General features: G+C 36.4%; 1 long non-coding RNA gene and 1 pseudogene across 3 annotated transcripts in view; one reads left to right on the top strand and one right to left on the bottom strand.

Annotated features, from left to right (window-relative positions):
* The window catches only part of LOC134759704 (uncharacterized), a 515,755-nt gene that overhangs the window by 25,072 nt on the left and 472,679 nt on the right, over nt 1-18,004 (top strand). The gene's annotated exons all lie outside the window — the stretch shown is intronic.
* On the bottom strand, nt 5,673-8,633 carry LOC100440407 (protein Red-like; annotated as a pseudogene).

Below are 18,004 nucleotides of genomic sequence, written 5' to 3'. Positions count from 1 at the left end.
TTTTTTAAATGCAATTTATTTTCACTCAAAAAACCTAGCAGCTAATACTTTTGTCAAGTGGAGATCCTGCCAGATCCAAAAGATAAGAATTGCTTTATATACAAATGGTCATGCCAAAGGACTAAAGAAACAGTTGTGTTGCATTAAAGAGGTTAGTACATGTGCCCCTAAAATCTTGTTTTTTGGATTGATATAAACCAATCCCAACTATTTCTTAATTTTTACAAATTTAAAATTGTAATAGACAAAGAATTTGTAAACCACATGTTTGAACAAAACTCTGGGACACACAAACTGAAAGATAAGGACAGAATATTTTAAATTAAAGGTATTTTAGAAAATCTGGACCAGGCTACTACCCCAAATATAAGACACATAGTTAGTTATAGCCTGGGCCCAACTCTTTCATGTCTTCAAGATTAGAAACTGAGGCCAAGGATGTAATGTGTTTCAATTATGATAATTATAAAATTTCTTTTCTTTTCTTTTTTTTTTTTTGAGACAGAGTCTTGCTCTGTTGCCCAGGCTGGAGTGCAGTGGCGCGATCTCGGCTCACTGCAACCTCCACCTCCCAGGTTCACGCCATTCTCCTGCCTCAGCCTCCCAAGTAGCTGGGACTACGGGCGCCTGCCACCATGGCCGGCTAACTTTTTGTATTTTTAGTAGAGACGGGGTTTCACCGTGTTAGCTAAGATTGTCTCGATTTCCTTACCTCGTGATCCGCCCGCCTCGGCCTCCCAAAGTGCTGGGATTACAGACGTGAGCCACCGCGCCCGGCCGATAATTATAACATTTCTGATGGATATAGGTGAAAGTAAGTTTGAATACAACCCACCCAAAACAGTGTTTGAAGATGTTTTCCTCAACTGTTCTTCCTATTTTATACTTTGTTGTATTTACAAACTGCTTCAAAGTTTTGCTTAAGTATATCTATTGGCTTATGTGACATTTACATGATAGGTTTCATAGGTTTTTTAAAAGTCATTCCTTCTATTTATTAATTCAGTGAATACAAATCTGTCATGATGCATTGATAATCCCCTTAGTTTTTATTATTTTGTGTTGAATGTATTAATGTTTCCCTTCAAACTCACTTTTTTAGCTTCATTATAGGTGTGCTCATTCTTTTTTGTTGTTCTGGTTTAAATGGGCACTTAAAATTAATTAAGTGCTTTTGTCCAGAAGTTTTCTTGTGTTGTAATAGCTGTAAGGTTAAATTGGGTTGGAAGTGGTGGTTCATGCCTGTAATCCCAGCACTTTGGGAGGCTGAGGTGGGCAGATCACTGAAGGTCAGGAGTTTGAGACTAGCCCGGCTAACGTGGTGAAACCCTGTCTCTACCAAAAATACAAAAATTAGCCGGTTTTGGTGGCGGGCACCTGTAATCCCAGCTACTCAGGAGGCTGAGGCAGAAGAATTGCTTGAACCCGGAAGGTGGAGGTTGCAGTGAGCCCAGATCGCGCCACTGCACTCCAGCCTGGGCAACAGAATGGACTCCGTCTCAAAAAAAAAAAAAAAAAAAAGATTAAATTGAAGAGCAAAAGAAAGATTCAGTTTGAAATCACTACAGTCTATGGCTACTAGTTTTCAATTCATATGTGAGTAAGTATATTTCATAGTTTTAAAACTCCACACATGATTCTTTTATGTCACCTGTTTTAAATTAGGCACAATAATGTGTGTGTTAGAAACCTACTTGGAGTTGATGCAGAGATGTTTGGGGACTTCACATCCATTTTCTAATCTCTAGTTCTCATATACTTCCTAAACTTGGGAAAATTTTGCATTGTACAAGCCATGAAGAAATTTGAATGTTAAAACAATTATTCTTTTCTTGTTCTTACTTCTGTGGAAATTAAACAACAAAAAAACTTTGTTAATTCAAGACTGTATTATGCCTGAGGTTTTAAATACACAAAAGTCAGTAAAATAAAAGTGATGGTTCCTAGAGCAAGTATAATTCAGCTATATTGCACATATATATTAAAGCATAAAAGTTAACACCATATGTACAAAATACTACACGGGCCCATTTGTGTCACCACTGATAAATGCACAACTCCTATAGGAGCTGTGAGCTCTTATAAGAGCCCAAGATTTGAGTCCCAGATATGAGAGAGGTTTAGGTACGGTTGTGAGAATACTGCTGCATTTCTTCTGTAAATTTTAAATTTCAACCAGAAAGCTGTTGAAGCTAAAATTTCATTAGGGAAACAATGTTAGCACTTCTGATTTTTACAGTCACAGATTTGTTTGCATATTATAAATTCAGAATGGTCTTTGCAATTTATTGGTTGTTGCTGGTCATTTATTAAATTGTTTTCAACAAATATTTATTGAGAATTTACTACGTACCAGATTACCCTAGACACTTGGGTCATCAGCAAACCAGACAATAATAATTCTTGCCCTTGGGAAGCTTACATTCTAGTGAGGACAGACAGATGGTAAACATAACGAATAAGTATATTGTAAAGTAGGGTAGTAGTTGTTAAGTGCAATGAAAAAAAAAAGAATAGAGAAGAGGTATACAGAGGACAGGAAGTTGGTGGATACGTTGCAATATATTAAAATAGGGGGAGAGATGAGAAAAGGCTGGAAGGCCATAGGGAGTCAGCCAAGTTCATAGTCAGAAGGTGGTTTCAGGCAAAGTGAACAGCTGGAGCAAAGGCCCAAAGGCAGGAACATATCTAGCATATTTGAGATGCCGCCTCAGTGTGGCTAGAACGGCCTGAATGAAAGGGAGAGTAGTGGGGGACAGTATCAGAGAGTTAACAGAACACTGGCTCATGAAGGGCCTGTGGGTCATTGTCTGGATTTTGACATTTTAATTTGAGCAAAAGGGTGTAATCCCACAGCTTTAAGCAGAGAAGTGACACGATATGATGTTACTTCTAAAAGGGTCACTCTGGCTGTTTTTGTTGAGAGTAAACCATGCAGGGACTACAATGATAGTATAGAGCCTCACTGGAGAATCAGAATAACCCAGGCTATAGGCTTGAACCAGGCTAGCAGCAGTGGAATGGGGAGAGAAATGCTATGTTTTGGAGCTAGTCTGAAGGTAAAACCAACAGGATTTCCTAATGAGTTGAGTGTGGAATATGGCAATTAGAAAGAAATAAAAGGTGACTACATACAAAGTTTTTGGCTCAAGCAACTGGAAAGATGATGTTGCCATTATCGTAGATGTATAATTGTTGGTGAAATATGTTTGGGAAGGAAGATTATTTCAGTTTTGGACTTGTTAAATTTGAGATATCTTTTAAATATCCAAGTGGTGATGGAATCATTGCATCTAAGAGTGTGAAATTCAAGAGAAAAGTCTGTGCTGGACCTGTAGATTGGGGAGCCATGAGCCTCTAGATAGTATTTGAAGCCATAGGTCTTATTGAGGTCATCAAGAGAGTATAGATGGAGAAGAGAGTAAGGCCCTGGAGCCCTCCAACATTAAGAGGTCAGAGGAAAGAGGAGGAACCAACAAACGAGATTGAGAAGAAATGACCAGTGAAGGGAGAGAAAAATGATCAACTGGGTCAAATGCTGCAGATAGATTGAATTTAGCAACGTAGAAGTCATTGGAGACCTTGATAAGAGCAGTTTCAGTAAAATGGTGGGGACAAAGCTTGATTGTAATGGTTTAAGTGAAAAAAATAGAGAACATGTTTATGCCCAATACTTTTGATATATTTTGCTGAAAAGAGGAACAAAGAAATGGGATACTTGGTGAAGGCAGTGAGATGAAGAAAGTGATGTGCTGGTAAGTATTTAACAACCAGCTCTCTGGCAAAAATAAAAATTAAAAAAAAAATTCTGAGTTGTAGCTTTTGCCAATTTCAGTAGTGCAAATTCTCCTATTATGGCTGATTTTACTGAACACAGAGTTGAGAAGAGTTGGGCACAACTGGCTTTCAAGGGCTGGAGTGAGCCAGCTCCAGCACACTACTGGGTAATAGAAATTTTGTTTTGTTTTAAAATGAAAGAAAAAGTAATTTGTATATCTTAAAGGGACTAATTCAATAGAGATTTAAAACTTGATGATCTAAATAAAAAAGGGGGTGAATTTCTGGTTGAAATTTTCCATAGTAGGTGAGACGGGATGTGATGCGGTGCACACATAGAGGGATCAGCTTTAAATAGAAACCTGTATAGTTCATCTATGTTGATAGTGGGAAAGCCAAAGAATATAGTGAGTATTCTGTAGGTTTTTTGGTGACAGGAGCCTCACTGTTTATTTGTATGGAAGAGAAACCCACCTAAAATAAATTAAGCCTTTAAAAATAATGAGTATTTGGAAAGATATAGTGATAGCTCAGAAAACCTAATGGGACTAACTGTAGTTGAACCTCATGAGGAAACTTATGTCTTTGTTCTTAAGTTTTAGACATATCCTTCTCTATCTCTAGAGACTGAATTTCTTTCCTTCATTTTTGCATGTTCCAAATTCGGCTTCCCTGTTCAAGTGTCCGGTAGAGAGAAGCAAAGTGCAAATAAGAGAACCTGTTACCTAACTTGTGTCAGTCTCCACCTCTCGTCCAATCAGCTTATATCAGAGGGCAGGAGCTACTGACCAGTTAGCAAAGAAGATTCATTTTAAGGGAATGGGGTGGGTTCTCTGGGCAGGATAGGGCTAAGGATGAAAACATAGACATCTTCAATATGGTCATTAACAGTTTGGGGAAAGTATTGAATGAATGAATAACTTCTGTGTCATTCATTCATTTATTTATTCATTTATGTATTCATCAATTAATTATTTATGAGCTACTATGTGCCAATCATTGTGGTATACAGTGGAGCTATGAAGATGAATAATTCTTCTCCCTATCCTAAGAGCATTTCCATTTTTCTAAGGTGTTTACAGTCTTCATCAGTATGAAAATGATAGTGGTGATAGCACTGGTTGATTATGTCTTAAAGATCAAATATTGAAAACATTTTATACTATTTTTGATACAAACATTAGTCATTAGCCCAAAGACATCATGTACCTACAAGGCATTTGTTAAAAATCATTTGTTGCCATTTTTTCTTTTTTTTTTTTGAGACGGAGTCTCGCTCTGTAGCCCAGGCTGGAGTGCAGTGAGTGCAGTGGTGCCATCTTGGCTCACTGCAAGCTCCACCTCCTGGTTCACGCCATTCTCCTGCCTTAGCCTCCCGAGTAGTTGGGAGGGACTACAGGTAGCCGCCACCACGCCCAGCTAATTTTTTGTATTTTTAGTAGAGATGGGGTTTCACTATGTTAGCCAGGATGGTCTCCATCTCCTGACCTTGTGATCCGCCCGCCTTGGCCTCCCAAAGTGCTGGGATTACAGGCGTGAGCCACTGTGCCCGGCCTTATTGCCATCTTAATCTCTTATTAAAAAATGAATTATTTTTGGTAATTTTTAATAGTTGGTTTCATATTGTTTTTTGTGAGAAAAGGAGCATGAATTCCTTGCTTTCATATGCTAAAAAAGTTATATTACCTCATGCTGATATTTAAAATAATTCATTTTGTGTTTCATATTAGTTTTTGAATCATCTAACATATGTACATTGTTAAAGGCTTAAATATTATAGGAGAGAATGAAATTAAAAGTTAACATAACATCTAGCTCCCTGAGCTCTTCTTCCTTAAACCTTCTAGTCTCACTTCACCGAAAGAAATACTGCCAACATTTCTTATGTAGACTTTGGGAAATGTTTAATATATATTTAAGATATTTATACACATATAGACATGGTCCTAACTTAGGATTGAAAAGCACTTGGCATTTGTTCTTTGAAATTCCCTGCATATATTTCTTCTTTAAAAATACTTATGTTATTGGATAAGAAATAACGAATCCCAACTTTTCCTCCTGAACAGACCTGAGACAGAGATCCTAAGTAGCTGAATTTCGTCTTGTAATACTAATCCCATTTTACTGAATTGTGTTTCAGAGAAGTTTGTCACTTGTCCATGCTCATATAATTAAAAAATGACACAAGTGAGATTCAAAACCATGTTCACATTATACTGGACTCTACTGTCTTCCAAATATTCTTGCCTCTTAATGATAAACAACTATATTATTTCTTCATGAATTTTTTAAAAATGTTATTTTTCCAAGCTTTTGCAAATGGCTGTTAATAACAGAGGTGTCACCTTTGAAATATTATGCTCTTTATGGCAATGAAAATAACTGCAAGCTTACTTTTTTAATTTAAAAATTTTTATGTTTCCATAAATGCAGAACATTTTGCAATTCAGAATCCTGGATCTGATTATTTGGAAAAAATTTATTGGGGCTATTTTCCTGAAGGATACTTTACTTTCTCATATGGTCTTTGGTTGCCAAAGTAGGTTGACAGATTCCCTCTCGTACCTTCCTATAAGAACAGCAGCAGGTGGTGGTCTTGGAAAGAGGGGATGCATAATTTTAAGCATTTTTTAAAGCCAAGTATTCTGGCAAATAATTTCTCTCTTGGCTGAATACTTGAGCCCCAGCTTTGATATGTTTGTTCTCTTTAAAAAGAAAACAACAACAACACACACACACACACACACACACACACACACACATAAACAAACCAGTATCCTCTAATTCCTCTATTTAAGGCTGGAAAATAGAATAGAACCTTAGTATCCTTCAATAAGAATTCTGTAATTTTCATTGAAGGTAGAGAAAAGATGGAAGGGAGTATAGCTCTTCAGAATTTGTCCTTATATGTTCTAACCTGTAGATGACGGGAATCTACAAAGCCCATCATCATTTATTTTTGAATGAGCTGTGTTGCCAGACATAACATTTTTTTTACTATCTGTGTTTCTTTTTTTCATAATAAAATTTTATATTCATCCACAAAAAACCATCTTGCAACCTTTGGAAATTGTAGAAAGAAAACAGTGGGGAGCATATCCTTGTGGAGCGTCTCTGGTTGTAATTGGTGATTAGTATTTTGGTCTTTTGACTTCAACCCCATCAGCTTCCATCTTCTTCCTCTTCTCAATGATTGCACTAATCTTCTTCCACTGGCAATCAAGCTCTGCTTTGTCATTGGTTTCCTTGAAGCGTCTGGTTTTCCGCCCTTCAGACATTTTGATACCATAGTAGAATGCCGCCTTGGGCAAAGCCTCTTTGTTGTTCATATACTCGCTGTATTCTTCCTGGGTATCAAAGTCCCAATGGCCTAAGGGCCCCTTCTTGTTACCCTGGTCCATTTTGATATAATCCACCACCTCATCACTATCCACAACCATGTCATCCATCGTGGTTGGATAGCACTCTGCATAACTGTTGGACATGCCAAAGAAATCTCCCAGCTGCTTTTTGTCTTCTGCCATTTTCAGCGATTCTGTGCCTTCCCAGCCAGCAGACCCAGCAAACTTTTCATTGATGGACTTGATCAACTCCTTGGCCGACCCGGATCCTTTGTCAAGGTCCATGGGCTCATCATGTACTTTTGGCTTCTCAAAGTAGCTGTGTCTCTTCTTTTCCTCTTCTCTCTCTCGGTCCCGGTCTCACTCTCGTTCCCAATCTCGTTCTCTTTCCCGATCTCATTCTCGCTCTTGCTCTCGGTCACGGTCTCTGTCTCCCTATCACGCTCCCGTCCCGATATCTCTCCCGCTCCTTGTCCCAAGGTGTCTTGGTTGTGGAGGGTATGTAATCCCCAATGTCTTCAAAAATACTCCTGTCAGCCTCAGGAGGTTTCTTCTCTTCCAGCTTCCCTTTATCCTTCTTCTTAAGCTTCTTGTTACGGGTTCCCTGCCTCAGGTGTGAAAGGATCTGGGTAAGCTTGCTAATGACAATATCATTTGTGGTCAGTGTGGCCTGGGCCTCCATGGTGGGGCAGTCAGCCTTGCTGCGGATAAGAGTGGTGGGGATATCTGTGTCAGCTTACTCATCATCCAGGTCTACCACATAGGCCATGCGGCCCGGCAGGAACAACTCATTCCGCTCATATGCCTGTTCTTAAAAAGCACTTGGTAAACATTGCGGCCCAGACGTGTTTTAAATTCAATTTTACTTTCAGGATCCTCGTCTTTCTTGGTTTCTTTCCGGGGGTTTCCCATCAGTTCCTCTTCCTCTTTCTCTTTGCTGGCAATCTCAGCTCGTACCTTTTGAAGCGGAGCAAAATCCAAGCCTTTCACCAAATGGATGTGTTCCATGTCACCACCGAAGAATTTGGACTCCTGGATCAACTGTCTTCTCTTCTCTGCAGCTGATTTGTCCGCCTTAGCAGTGGGGCCAACAGCCCTGTAGTTAGCTGTGGTGCTGATAAGCTCGGTTTCTTCATAATCTTTGTTCACTCCATCTCTCCGTTCCTTGGCACGACTCCGGTACTTCTCTGCTAGCTCTCTGTCTCTCTCAATTTCTTGTTGGCGTAGCTTAGCATAATAACTTGTTTTTCCTCCTTCGTGCAGCTGGGTCTTCATCCTCATTGTACTCCCTTGGCATCTCATGGTGACGTGACTTAGAAGGTGGTGCAGAGGTAGGTGCAGCCCTGGGGGTCATGAGAAGTTTCCTGAAGTCTTCATTGGTGAGTTTTGATTGGTGGAAGGAGTGAGGATCATCCACATCGTGACCATCGGGGGCCAAAGGGTTGGAGAACGGCTCACTATCTCGCTCCGGCATTTTGTTATCGTTCTTCTGCTGTCACCAATAATCGAGTCTCAAACCTACTATCTGTGTTTGTTATAGTTTTATTTTTATTTGTTTGTCTTTGGATAAGATGCTGAGATCCAGTTTTCTTTTGGAAACTTAGTTATCTGCATGGTAAGGAAAATTAATAGCTTAATAATGATTAAGCTATTAATCTGGGGATATAAAAAATAAAAACCAATACAATTTCATCAGTGATGTGGGAAGTGAAAATATCTGTTAGGTAATACAGAGATTGAACAATGTTAACTTTGTTTATTGGCCACACATTCCTTTCCTCTCTCTGACTTAGCTGATATGCTCCTTGCTTTATCTTCCCAATGAGTCAGCCACATTTATTAAGAGCCCACCGTATTTTAAACGCAATGTATGTGCTGAGGGTAAATACAAAATAACTAGAAAATAAGGATAATTAGCTGGAGGAATTTATAATCCAGTTTCCTTTTTTCCCCTTTGCTTTTCCCACTCAACCTCTTTCTTTGTTTTATTCCATTTGATTTTTCATTCCTGGGGTCTGCAAGCATTCTATATGACTGCCACATTCCCCTTTTTCTTTGGTGTGCTCTTTATTTCATTCAGGAATACAGTTCAGGAGTTTTCATTTGTAACTTTTTTTTTTACATATGCCAGTGCTATATGACTGTGCCAAATAAGTAAGATTATAAATATTTTAAGACAATTTTATAGGTGTTCATAACACTATAGGTATATGTAAATATGTGTAAAAATTATATACGTATAAAATCCTGAAGGGCTATGGATAGCTATGTGTTTCAATAATTGAAATAAACATTTATATATACTCTATGTTAAAATGACCAAATTAAGTGGTATTACTGATTAAACATATGTAGTTGTTAATACATATTTATCCTTAGCCATTTTGATTATAGTTAATTTTAGGGACTAATTACAATAACGTTTGACAGCTTTAATTAGACTCCATCCAAAAGTGCTGGGTCAACATGGATAAATAATTCTGAAAATACTCTTGATACACTTACAAACCTATAAGAATTACTGCTAAGACTTTGTCTACACTTAGCATTTCAGTATCCTATTTTCATTTTTACCACTAAAATTCCTTAAATCTGTTTTTGGTGGTTGAGGGAAAAACTAATGTTAAGTAAAATAATATATTATTTGCAAATATTTTGAGCAGCTAATTAACAATGTTCTAGATACACCCAAACCAACGAATAAAAAATTCTCTTTCTCACTTTCTTTCTCTTATCTTTTTTTTAAAATTCATTTTTTTAATTTTATTTTTCCATAAGTTATTGTTATTAGGGTACAGGTTGTATTTGTTTACATGAGTAAGTTCTTTAGTGGTGATTGGTGAGCTCCTGGTGCACCCATCACCCAAGCAGTATACACCGCACCCACTGCACCATATATATTGTCTTTTATCCCTTGCCTCCCTCCCACTCTTCCCCCCAAGTCCCCAAAGTCCATTGTATCATTCCTTTTTTTTTTTTTTTTTTTGAGACGGAGTCTTGCTCTGTCGCCCAGGCTGGAGTGCAGTGGTGCGATCTCAGCTCACTGCAAGCTCCGCCTCCCGGGTTCATACCATTCTCAATGCCTCAGCCTCCCGAATAGCTGGGACTACAGGTGCCTGCCAGCATGCCCGACTAAGTTTTGTATTTTTAATAGAGATGGGGTATCACCGTGTTGGCCAGGCTGGTCTTGAACTCTTGACCTCAAATGATCCACCCACCTCGGGGTCCCAAAATGCTGGGATTACAGGTGTGAGCCACCGTGCCGGCCCATTGTATCATTCGTAGGCCTTTGTGTCCTTGTATCTTAGCTTCCACATATCAGTGAGAACATACCATGTTTGGTTTTCCATTCCTGAGTTACTTCACTTAGAATAATAGTCTCCAATCTCATCCAGGTCATTGCAAATGCTGTTAATTCATTCCTTTTTATGGCTGAGTAGTATTCTATTGTGTATGTGTGTATATATGTGTGTGTGTGGGTGTATGTGTGTGTGTGTGTGTATATATATATATATCACACATATATATGTGTGTGTGTGTGTGTGATATATATATATATATCACAGTTTCTTTATCCACTTGTTGATCGATGGGCATTTGGGTTGGTTCCATGATTTTGCAGTTGTGAATTGTGCTGTTATAAACATGCATATGTAAGTATCTTTTTTGACTAATGACTTCTTTTCCTCTGGGTAGATACCCAATAGTGTGATTGCTGGATCAAATAGTAGTTCTACTTTTAGTCTCTTATATTCTCAGCGGAGAAGCAGCAGAAAGGATTGAAGGGGTGGGATGACGACTTTATAAACCGATAGATTCTCAAAATGCCTCCCCTTATGCCTCTATACTATCTATTCAACTCAACTTAGTTATATGGCATTGTGTTAGGTCATGATGGAAGAGAGGCACTGGTCAAAAAATAAAATTAATTGAAATGTAATCAAATTTGCAAGTTTACTATGGTTAAACATAAAATATAATAATTATAAAGTTATTAAAAATGAACATTCTAGATATTAGAAGACATTTGTTTAGAAATACATATTAACTAATAAATGCTATACAGTACCTCCTGCTTCATGCAAAAGTCTACACCATCTACCCATCAGATGAGTAGCCATACAGTTAAAATATTGTCAACCTAACCTTAAAAGGATAATGCTTAACATTAGAAAAAATCTTGAAATTGTCAAACATTAGAGGAGGGAGAAAGTGCTACACAATTTGCATTATAATTTAAAATAGTAGAAGAGTTTTTTAATTTGAAAAAGAAAATATAAATTAATTTATTTTGAATATGGTTATGTTCTTCAAGTAAGCTGAAAAACAAAAACAAAGAGACAAAGCCCTAAAGCCATGAAAAGGCCCTCTTTTCATGGTGAACTTGACAAAGCAATGCTGTCTCCCAATAGTCAACAAAGGGCATAGGGAATGTCTGCGTCAGGGTTAATCTGGGTGGACAAGGCAAGGTGTTTCTTGATGGTTTCTGAATGGAAGGTGATTTTGATGAATATTCTGTTTGGTTAACCTGATCAAAACAACAACATGGGACTCACATTTAACAAGTTGATAAGAATAAGTTAATGTGTTGGAGCCAGCATTTGTGACACTGAAATGAAAGTGTTTGGAGAGGAGGAAATTAGAGCCATGATTAGCTAGCAAAACAAGACCAAAATAGACTTTCCTGATATTGGATATATTTTTTCTCAAAAAAGTATCTTTTTATTACAAAGTAACAAATACTCCATGCAAAAAATTTTTAATGATACAGGAGTAGTGACCTCCCTCTCAAAGGCAATCATTCTATTTTGGTATACATCATTTCAGATGCGAAAACGTATCTACAAGGTCAGAAGTATATATATACACATACGTATACACACATATACATACGTGTACTTTTCATATAAATAACAATGTATTTCTATGTTTTCATATATCTATATATATTTATATATACATTCATATATATGCATTCATGTGACTGTATATGTAAATAAATCTGAAAGTATATATAAACAAATGTATAAATATATTCATATATAGTATAGTATCTAAATCAGCTTCATCTTAAAAAATAGTTGTATGTATTCCATTGTCTAAATGCATCATAATTAAATTAGCCAACCGGATGTAATTTTAACTAAGTTTACATTGACTCTATTAAAAATGTGTTTTTATTAGCTTTGTCTGAATTATGATTTTGGTGATCTATGACCTCTATGTCTCCATTACCCTGATTAACTAAAAATGGACTGCATATTATTAGAAAATGTCATAGGAGGCAGCATTTAAAATTAACTTTTAAGGTAAACTAAAAATCAAAAGACCTGGATTTTATTTCTAGCTTCAAGACTTAGATATTATGTAAATTAATTAAAACAATTTCAACAGTAGCAAACATACGGCAGATCTGGGGTTACGAATTTATTCTACAGGATTGTTTTAAATTTTTAAAGGAATACAGAGACATGTTGGTTGACAGCAACTCTCACAAAACTTTTCTAGGAAGTAGAATTAAGGCTCTAGCCAGAGTGACCATGAGTTTAAACCAGAGAAACATTTTTAATGTTATATACCTTTATATGAATGGAAAAAAAGAAGAAAATTATCTTATGAGATGGTTAATAATTTTCATTTTTATTTTTCTCATTTACATTTTTTTTTCATGTTGGCCCATGCACTAAACTAAACTGTGATTCAAGGCTTGCTATATCCTATAACTACACAGCAACTTCCAAAACTTACTTCCTTTTTTTTTTTTTGAGACAAGAGTGTTGCTCTATCACCCAGGCTGACGTGATCTCGGCTCACTGCAACCTTTGCCTCCCGGGTTCAAGTGATTCTCCTGCCTCAGCCTTCCGAGTAGGTGGGATTACAGGTGCCCACCACCACACCCGGCTCACTTTTGTATTTTTAGTAGAGGCAGGGTTTCACCATGTTGGCTAGGCTGGTCTCAAATTCTTGGCCTCAAGTGATCCACCCACCTTGGCCTCCCAAAGTGCTCGGATTACAGGTGTAAGCCACCTCGCCCAGCCAACTTACTTCCCTTTCAAAGCATCTTCAGCATTTTTTATTCCTTTAGATTCCTTCTCTTATTGTGTATTTTTGTTAGTGTTAAGCTTTCTTATATTAATTTCCTTTCCACAGTTCAATGAATTCTGAAACATAGGTTACTTCTGGATACCCTGTCCACGGTTACAGTTTTGGATTCCATTTGTTTTTCTCTAGATGACATTGAGGAATAGGTAGCCCAGTAAGTTTTCATATTCTGGCATTGCTTTCACTGTAGAGATAACTATCACATTTAATTTGATAATTTTTTAATAGTTTTTATCACCTGCTATATCCTTCTCTAGCTTTCTTTATATAGTATCACAAGCATTTATATATTAATAAGTATATCCTATCCGTCTACCTTCATGCAAGTGTTTATGTGTTTGTGTGTGCATGTATATATATACACACCTATACATATATATAATACGTGAATTATAAATGTATGCATAGATAGATGTGATTCAGTTTCACTTTCTTTGTTTTGGATGACATAATTGTATGCTCTCCTGTGGCGATATTGAAGTTCTGGCTTCATTTAGAGGATTAGGGTTGTTTTCTTTTTTTCGTTGGTATATATTTAGGCCCTTTCCCCACTGGCAAATTACATAAGCTCAAGTTCTATAAGCAAACCAGTTTCAAGAAAACTGGGGATACTTTGTACATTTTTAAATTATGTGTTTAGAGCTTAAAAATGGGGCATAATATTTCTAAAGTATCCCTTTTTTGTATGCTTTGATAAGTACCATGCATAATATTGGCTTTTATATACATTTTAAGGCTCTGATTCATAATGTAGATTGCAATTTAATAGAAAATTTAATTTTGTTTGAAGATATACTAAATATTTGATAGATGTCCTGAAGACAAATGTTGTGTGCTAAAAAGAGAGTCATAGTTTAGCAAAGATTAAGACAGAGCTGAATCCCCTGCCTATTAGTTGTGAGCTGAGCGGATTACAGGGGAGTATCCATTCCTTCAGGGAAGTCTAACTGGTACGATGTAATTTACTTTGGATTTTCAATATCTTTTGCTTACTTCATCTCCTAAAAGGATAACTTTGAAAGTAAATTGCAAAAGCGACCATATTAGACCTTTCTGATGAAGAATTAGAAAAACAGATCAATATTAGGTGAAGTGTGTATTTTTCTAAATCAGTATTAGCATGGCAACCAAGAAGTGATTTATATGCTTAAAATACAAATTAATCATCAATAGAGTTCTTACATCATTATTTACAGTTAAAATATTCAGGAGTCATAATTTAGAAAAAAAGGTATTTTAAGCTCCCCGTGACCTAATGATCACAAGATTTGGCCATTTAGCATTGCTCTTGCAAGGTAGTGTCCTGCATGTAAAATCATATGTACATGCAAATGTTCAGATTTTACAAATTGTAATAAATCCAGTAATTATGAGGCATAGTTAATTAGCCTCCTGTGAACTGAAAGGCATTGTTAAGTACCCTAAGTGTCCTTCCAACATATGGGATGCACTGTATGTAGCGTAAAAGGGTTCCTCCCCCCAATAATCTTTCAGTTCTTATCCTTTCTCCTAGGTGACAATTCCATAATGTAAGCATCTATCTACTCAGAACTGAACTGAGACCTCCTATCCATTTTGCATAGAACACTGGACAGGCATTAAAATGGAAACAATATTTTTTCCCTCTTGATGCAGAGGAGATTTAAATTGGTACCCTGGAGGTAAAAAGGGCATAGCTCATCACCCAGTGCCCAGGCTGTAGGGGATTTTTTTTAAATAGTAAGTACAAGAACATGATTTTCCTTTCTCAATTTTTGGGAATACAGTCATTTAGAAAATATTTTATTAGTATAATTGCTTATATGAATCATAACCTTTCAAATATTCTAATTTTCATGGATCCATTTTAAACATTGATTATTTAAGTTCTGAAAAAAAGGTGTGAGTGTGTGTATGCGTGTATTTCTGGATTTATTGTAATACAATCGTGAACTTCCATATAAATAAAGTGAAGTAAAGATTTAGAGCATTCAAACCAAAGTTTTTATTACTTAGGTAAATACAAGTTTTTATTACTTACAAAAGTATTTATATCTGTTATGGCTACAAGTTTCTATTTTATTTTTCTGTAGCCTCAGTTTTCATTAGTTGCATTTTTTTATCTCATGAACTAAAAAATTCAATATTCATCTAATGCATGCACATTTGGAAGATTATTTTACAGAATCAGTCTGTAGCTACAGTTTCTGTGTCTATAGATGGACAAGTTGAACTAGACAGCCACTTCATGATTCTATGAAATTTGAGACTGAAACTTCCTGCCTTTTTAATGATCTGAGAATGAAGGCAAATTAAAATAATTTCTTTGAAATTAAATTGCATTTTGAGAAATAATTCTAAATATTATAACACCAGATCTTCCACTTCCTAATTCTCTGACATGTACCAGCACCACTGCCTGCTGTAGATGTGTTCCTTTTGAACTTTGCTATACAGGCCTAAGACCAGCACTTAAATACTTACAAATTGAATTGCACTGTGTTAGAAACTGGCTTGATAAAATAAATTACTATATCTTGTAGGTTAAGATTTGAGTTCTGCAATTGTAGCTGTTACAAATTACCTGAAAACCTTTTTATATTGCATTTCTTATGGCTGTATTTTACAATTGCTCTAATAAAAAATTCTATACAAAAATTGTTTGATATTAATAGCAATCATTAACAACTTGATAGATTCTTGTTAAGTATATTTGCAATACATTTAATCTTATTAAACTCAGCCTTGAGTTGTTTCTTCCAAATATTATAGGTCTTTATGAAGCCAGCAATATAAAGAAGAGATTTCAACCATTTTCAGCCAAAAATTAGGTTTAGCTTAATGGATCAATTTTTTTCTTATTAAACTGCATCTGACCAGTGCCAAGTAATACATTCAGCATTGATCTTTGTCTCACCCTGCTGTAGCTTGCATTCTCTTTATGTACATGAAAAATAAGGTGCCAGGAATGAAAACAATGCCTGTATAATACAAATATAGAATTTTTCTCAGACTTCCATTCAGTTTATCATTTCACTTTGTTATTAATGCTTTGCCTGCTGCTTTTCAGAAATGTGTTTTTAAAAAGCACATTTATTTCCATAAAGAATACTTTCTTCTGTTGTAATTATAAAAAACATACACCATATACTGGAGTACGTCAATTGTTTCAGGGGCATGGACAAAATATATGAGCCCCGTTCACATGTGCAAACAGCCGGTTCTAAATGTGGAGCCCTCCAGGGACTTGACCCAGTAACACCAGGGATCTGAAGCCTACTGGTTAGAACTGGGGCTTGAATTTGAAGTTGTGTTTTTCTTTCTGTAAAAATAGAAAGACAAATCAAAATGGAACCAGGTTTTAATAGATACAGAATGTGCACTTGACAAATTTGAAGTGATGTCGGTGCTTCTGTGAACTTCTCAGTGTTTGTGACACCTATAGTCATAACAGTAGCCCCCAGACCTCTTCATACCGCTCCTCTCCTGTCTTTTTTCCATCCTAATACATTCTGTATACTTCTTGGGAGAATCTTATATCATTGCCTCAACTTGGAACTTCCACTTTGCTTTAAAGTTTTATTGGCTCTTTATTCTGGCTCTTTATTCAATTCTGCCTTAAAAGGCAGAATTGAACCACCACACCTGGGCACTTAAGACTCTGGGGAATTGGGTTTTAACCCGACTTGTTGCCCTTGCCTTACACTTTCCCTACACAAATCTTTGAATTACTATGTTTCCAAATACACCTTGTGCATTTCTTTGCTCACACTTTTCCCCTTGTTAAAATGCCCTTTAATTCTCCCTTCCCCTTTCCCACTTGTCCAGTTTTGATCAGTCCTTCAAGTTCCAATTTCATATGTCACCATTGCTTCAAAATGTTAGCTTCTCACTCTGCACAAACTGGGTTTTAAATGAAAATGTAAGCTTTGCAGTCTAACAAATTTGGTTGGAATACAAAACAGACAAGCTGCATGACCTTGGTCAATTTAGTTAACTCTAATTTAGTAACCTCATTTACTCCAACTTTGAAAGTGGCAATTTTAATATTAATTCTGTATTGTTGTGAGAATTAAATGTATTTGTATAATAATCTTGGCAAATTGTTGGCATCTGATAAATAATAATAGTTTTCTTTCTTCTCCCCTGAGGTCCTGTAGTCTGGACCATTTATTTGGTACACACTGTTGACATGTTGCAATAATTTTTTTTATTTATCTGTAGTTACCATCTCATCAACTGATTTTTAAGGTTCGTTTTCCATGGTGATGGTGCCATATATTACTTTGTATCTGTCATAATGTAAAGCACAGATTCATACATACTAGACACGATTTGATTAACTTGTTATATTTTTCCTCAACAATAAAGAAAAATAGTATCTTTCTTCTCCATTGTCTTTCCACATATTGTCCCTTGTCAACATCAGGAGTCAGTCTCGGAATTCTTACAATTTGTTTTAGATTTTTCTTTTAATTAGTCTCTTTTAAAAAGGGAATGATACTTGATGGGTGCCTAGAACCCCTAAAGAGTGACAACTAATATGAGACAAGGGCAAGTGTCTTTCCATTTGAACCACGTGGCTTCATTCTGTTTTACCAGCAGTGAAATGGTGATTTGATTTCAAGTCCTAGATAAGGCATCTTGGATTGGAACATAGTTGTAATGTGGGACACACTCTTGTCTCTCTGATTGGTGATGGGAGGTGATAATCCTTAGAAGGCTGTCTTGTATTTTCTGGGCTTGGAAACTGTGAGGTATATAAAGCTATAACCTTTCCCATGATGAGATGGCAGTGCTTT

Source organism: Pongo abelii, chromosome 12 (genome assembly GCF_028885655.2).
Source record: "Pongo abelii isolate AG06213 chromosome 12, NHGRI_mPonAbe1-v2.0_pri, whole genome shotgun sequence".
Taxonomy (NCBI): domain Eukaryota; kingdom Metazoa; phylum Chordata; class Mammalia; order Primates; family Hominidae; genus Pongo; species Pongo abelii.
This window is presented reverse-complemented; position numbering and strand designations above follow the sequence as displayed.